This window comes from Podarcis filfolensis (genome assembly GCF_964270895.1).
Source record: "Podarcis filfolensis genome assembly, chromosome: 10".
In the NCBI taxonomy this organism is placed as follows: domain Eukaryota; kingdom Metazoa; phylum Chordata; class Lepidosauria; order Squamata; family Lacertidae; genus Podarcis; species Podarcis filfolensis.
This window is the reverse complement of record NC_139612.1, coordinates 52656086-52662085: the sequence shown is the minus strand read 5'-3', so window position 1 is coordinate 52662085 and position 6000 is coordinate 52656086. Positions and strand designations below refer to the sequence as shown.

General features: G+C 44.8%; 1 protein-coding gene across 1 annotated transcript in view; it reads left to right on the top strand.

The window, feature by feature from the left end:
- The first annotated feature begins 1063 nt into the window (after positions 1 to 1063).
- Positions 1064 to 6000, top strand: part of TBXAS1 (thromboxane A synthase 1) — a 207316-nt gene continuing 202379 nt past the window's right edge. The window contains exon 1 of the mRNA XM_083574202.1: positions 1064 to 1222. The gene's annotated coding sequence lies outside the window, so the exon portion shown is untranslated. The remainder of the gene's footprint in view (positions 1223 to 6000) is intronic.

The window sequence follows — 6000 nt, the reverse complement described above, 5'->3', positions numbered from 1 at the left end:
AGGAAACTGAAGGTACTTTCTACCACCTTTGGTGGACGTGCCCAAGGATCAAGGCCTTCTGGGAAATGATCTATAATGAAATCAAGAAGGTACTTAAGTGTACCTTTCATAAGAAACCAGAGGCCTTTCTCCTGGGCATGGTAGGCCAATTGGTGTCAAGGAAAGATAGGACGTTCTTTATGTATGCTACAACAGCAGCAAGAGTTCTTTTAGCAAAGTATTGGAAGACACAAGAACTACCCACGCTGGAAGAGTGGCAGACGAAGGTGATAGACTATATGGGACTGGCTGAGATGACTGGCAGAATCCGTGACCAAGGAAAAGAGACGGTGGAAGAAGATTGGAAGAAATTCAAAACTTATCTTAAGAACTGTTGTAAAATTAATGAGTGCTAAAATGTTATGGGTAATGTAAAACAGAATTGCAGTGACAAATAATTGGGTAAGAGAAAAAGGATTAAAGAAAGTGAATTATAAGTAATTGAAATTAGGGGTTGCTGGAAAAGTTTAAAACAGGGATGCAGAAAAGGGAGGTATGGGGAAGTCGTTGAAACAAGGTTTAAGAAAAAGAGGTTATGAAATTATACGTGTATGTATGTTTGTTTGTTTGTGTATTGTCAGTTGTGTTGTGTTTTGATATATGTTGGAAAATTAATAAAAAAATTATTTAAAAAAAATAAAATAAAAAATAAAACAGAAATTAAAAATAAATTTATCTTTTTAGAAATGTAGAAAGGTCCTGAAAGTGAATTGCACCATTGCCAAAGCAGAGTATTGCAAATATAAGCCAGTCTTTATAAAACGCCAAAACAATGGAGATATCTTTTCTTACTGTAAAAGAACACGTGAAACAGACCGACAATCTCCCTTATTCATCCAAGGATGGATTTTTGCATTTACATTTCTCCCCACCCACCCGCCTAGCAAAAGTCCTCTAGGCGCAGCGCAGAAAATAGAACTACATCTCCCACAATCCATTGTGCCCCGTGGTGGCGGAAGAACAGAATGCTGGGAATAGTAGTTCCAGCGTTTCCTTGCTCCTGGCTTCTTCAGGTTAGGATTTCGAAACACCTGTACCTCATCTGAGGAAGTCCACCCCCCCCAAAATAAATACCAGCCCATAGCCTTCGCCCCGCCTTCAAAGCATGCAACTAATGCCTTTCCTACTTGAGAGCCAGCCAGCCAGAAGAAACTTGTGGGCAAAGCATGTTCCAACTGTAAAGGTAAGGAGCTTTTAGCGTTTCTGTTGAATGAATCGTACATTGGAGAGAGAGGCTGCTGCCTTAGAACCTGAGCTCATTCAATTGGTTATAAAGTTAATGATATTTTAAGGGAGCGGGGTGGTTGAATGCCTGTTTCCTTATATAAACACGTGGAAGAGGTTCTCTAGAGATTCAGCATTCCTAGGAACTGGGGGAGTATCTGTGTTCTCCCCGCAATTTCTAAATGAATCAAGAAACCTCATTTGCGATTGCAGCCTTTTGACCCCGAGAATGAATGAAGCTGACTTCTGGCTGCAGCTGCACGGTATAATTTTTGTTATGCCTCTAAAATTGCTTTTGCTCCCCTTGCGGTTCATTTGCCGGGCTTCCAAATGAGGAAACTGACGACACGTGTGTGGTACCTGTGTTCCTTCCTAGCTGGCTGTTGTATTAGTGTCGTTTTAAGAGCAGCATAATGGGAGGTATTTGGAAAAGGGGCTGAAAAAGGTGCTGTTCTGATCCACGGGGTTTAATGTGACCTTGTGCACACACACCCTGTGTTATGTACTGAGTTGAATATATTTCACCCTGGTTGGGGGGGGGGGGGCTTCTCAAGTTAATTACAGGGGCAGTGAGGAGCAGTGAGAAGTCTTTTCCAGTCCACCTTCTGAGGGTGGGGTGGGGGCACATGCCAGTTGTGAGCAGGGTTAAAGGCAAAAGTAGCTAGGGTAATACATTTTAATTTTTGTCTTTGTACTGTAGGCTAGTTTCTGCATGTTTGCACATATCTCTCTGTCCTGCATCCAGGTAAGCAAAAAGCGCTATTAGTTTGTGGCAACATTCCAGCCAGGCAAAAATACTTGAGCTGGGCTTGTGAGGGGTGTGGTCTGGGGGGAGGCTGTGGGCCTGAAAGAGCAGCTTGAGGGGCAGCTTTTGAGGGATGAACTAGGACCTCAATATCTGGGTCCAAGTCTTCACTCATCCATGCATCTTAGGAAGGACAACCTTGGGAGAAGGGCAGCCTCGGGTCATTTGCTGTCTCTCAGGCAAGATGACAGCGCAATTTTTATGGAATTGCGTCAGGCAAAAATATCTATTTTTTAATTAATGCTCTTGTTTTCTGGAGAAGCGGTGTTGGCACAAGGATGGGCTCCTGCCAAGCAGGCCATTTTTGGCGCTGTGGTGGCTTCCATGCCAGGGTGATAACAAGAGAAGAGCAGCTCACAGGGGTGAGCTGGTGGTCATGAGGTTAAAGCTCTGCTTGCAGGGAAGATGAAACCGGAAGTTCAGAAGGTCTGCTTCTGGCCTTTAGTTCCTCCTCTGCTTGCATCTCAAGTTGCCTTTCAGCGGAAAGCAGTTCCCTGTCCCCCCGGATGACTGTAAATGTGGCCAGGCCAGCCTCCGCTTGCCGGAATGGAAGAGTCTTTGCTCACTTGTAGAGGTTGTGCTTTGCATCTCCAGGCAGAGCTAGGAAAGATCCCTATCTGAAACCTTGGAGACCCATGGCCAGTCAGTGTAAACAATACTGAGCTTAGATGAACTACCGAGGCAGCTCTCTGTTACCTGCATGGGCTGATGGAGGATCAGGTAGGCTATGACGTGTCACGGATCTCAACTCTTAAGCACTTCCTCCAGGATCAAAAAAATTAGCTGCCTGCACAGGCCTGTCTGAGACCAGCTGATCGTTTAGGTTTGTGTCACAGGTATGTTTCCAAACCAAACACACAAATGAAAGGAAGCCAAGAAGCTGCCTTAGTCCAAATGGAGCCATTTGTCAGTTCAGTATTGCCTCGGTTTGACTGGCAGCTTCTTTTCAGGATTTTTGGCAGGAGCATTTGTTAGCAAATTCACTTCAATGGTGCACTGAATTCACATTGCTTTAGAGCAGGGTTCCTCAAGCTTAGAGGGTCTGCAGCTGGTTTTGGACCACAACTCCCATCCTCCCTAGCTAGCATGACCAGTGGTCAGGGATGATGAGAACTGTAGTCCAAAACCAGATGGAGATCCAAGTTGGGGAACCCTGCTTTAGAGCATCTTTCCTAGCATAATGGACTAGGACTCCCATCAGTCTCAAGCAACATGGCTGTGCCAGCTGGGGCTGATGGGAGTTGAAGTTCTAAACATCTGGAGGGTGCTAGGTTGGGGAAGGCTGTTTTGCAGTAAGGCTGACTCTGGCCAGTTGACCTACAGGACACAAGTGCTGAGTTTAATACATGAATGAGGAAAAGTACCAGCTGCAGCAACATAGCATAGCAACATAGCAAGCATTGTCTTGAGGTCAGAGAGCGAGACACGTTTTTAACCGATGACAGAGAATAATGTGGGATCACTTTTGCTTGTTTGGCAGAAAGCAATCTATGAGATCTGAAACCAAAGCAGCAATGCTTAAAATAATTGGTGTGGTGCTTATGGTAAAAAATGTGTCTACTAGATTTGACTGCTCTGATAACTTAATTGTTTTTGGTATTAAAACACCAGAGGGCTATTAAATAATATTTGTGTGAGAAGTTGGGAAAACCAGCCTAAAGTGCCTCAGATATCCTAAAGTATTAGTGCTAAGGTGGCAGCAGCAGTAGCATAATAAAAGTAAAAATAAAAATAGTAGAATCACAGAACTGTAGAGTTGGGAAGGAAAACCAAGGGTCATCTAGTCGAACACCCCCCCCCCCCCGCAATGCAGGAATTACAGTTACACCTCGGGTTACAGCCGCTTCAGGTTGCGTTTTTTCAGGTTGCGGACTGCCGAAACCCAGAAGTACCAGACCGGGCTACTTCTGGGTTTCTGCGGTCACACATGTGTAGAAGTGCTGAATCTCAACCCGCATGTGTGCAGACACGGGTTGCAAACGTGCATCCCGCATGGATCACATTCGCAACCTAAGCGTCCACGGTACAGCTAAATAATATGTGAAACATTTGCATTTTCAAGCATAAACATATGCTAGTTTGATCCATGTGAGAAAGAAAGAACGAACGAACAGAAAAGAAAAAGACATACATTGGATGCTAGGCCATTTCTTTGCTGAAATACCCCCATTTATACACACAACCTACCTGTGCACCCAGCATGTTTTCCTTGCTTAGCAGGATCTGACAAGGAAGCAGGAGGGCTCTGGCATGCTCGGGGTTCCTGACTTTGCATGATTTTGCCTTTGCATGCAGACCCCCGGAACTGAATTTTCACGTAAGTGGCGGACCCAGCTGTAATGGCAAAAAGAGGACCAAGTGAAGTCCAAGTGCACTTTGGTGCTTGAAGAGAACTCTGGCATGCTGCATTATGATTAAGGTGCCGTGCCATAGTGCTCCCCTGCAGTGTGGTTCCATGTGGAAATCTTCTTGTTAAAAGTTATTCTACATATACCAGAACAGGGTTTCACCAAGCTTTTTGGAGTGGTGTGCACATTTGCGTCATAACTCTCCTTCTAGGAGGGCTAGAGACTGACTGCTTTTTTTACGAAAGCTTAGAGGCTGGTACACCAATGAAGGCCTTCATGGATCACCAGTACCAGCAGTTAGAATTCTGGACACTATCAGTTCAGGTGCAGGCGAAGAGGGTTGATATTTTCTGAATGCATTTCCTGCATGTGATAAAACTAGCCCTTCAGGGAGACTGGCACGATAAACCTCTCTTCTAGAGTACCAAGACAGAAATATATATGAGAAAATTAAAGAATAGGACCCAAACTATGGTGGTTAGAATTGGAGGGGAGGAAAGCCCAAATTCAGATCCCTACATGGCCATGATGATTTCTGGGTGCCCTTGGGCTGATCACTTGCTCTTAGCCTAAACTACCTCAAAGGGTTGTTGTAAGGATAAAATGGGATGGGATGAATCCTGCATGATGCCTTGAGAAAAGAGGGGATATAAACACAATAATTACATTCTAGACACCGTGTGTCAAGTGTAGCTTTCTGAGTCTACAGAGGTCACCATTTCCATGATACCTCGATGTGTTCAGACTTGGTGCTCCAAGTTTTATGGAGGTAGTAAACCTGCTGATTCACTTTGTCCTCGCTGCCACACCTTTAAATGGACAAAGGCGAACCTATCCTAAATTCTGTGTGTCAGATGCTGATCTCAGTGGCATTTTTTTTTTCTAGTGGAGTCTGCTGGGTTTTGGAATGCAACTGGGGACAGTGACATTTACCGTATACCTGTGAAAAAAATGCAGGGTTTCTTCTTTTAAGTCAGTACCCTGGGTAATATCTCCTGCACCTGGTGACTGGGTAATGTATTTGTCATTTCTCCCTGCAGCTTCATTCATGTATGGAACACCCTCCCTGCCCCTTGAAAGGGAACATATGGGGGACAAAACCATATTGCCAGCCAGAGTTTGTCCACACTTGCTCTTTTGTTGACTGCAGGGGATTCTCATTGTATACACTTGTAGCAGCTCCGTGGCCCTGATCATACCCCTCGAGGTGTGATAGAAACAGTAAATGTTTTATTAGCGAAGAACTCCATTGCAATTTAATATTTGAAACATAAAGAGTGCAGCAGCTAGAGTGATGGGGCCTAACTACTTGTTACATTAATTGTGTGGCCTGCGGGAGTTAAATCTTTTAATCTGAGGTGTATGGGGGTGGATTTTCACCGTGACTGCAGTGAAGGGAGGTTTGACTCCTCCTTTTCTAGGGAGGGAACGTTGAGAGGGGAAGGTCTGGGTACCCTCTCTTTTGTCTTTCTCCTGCCCGTTCCCCAAATTGTGCCTGGAGCCAGGGGGCTGAAACCTCTTCCCCCCACAACCCTCACGCAGAACTCAAACAACCCAGCTTCAGTCTGATTTATTTATTCGAGG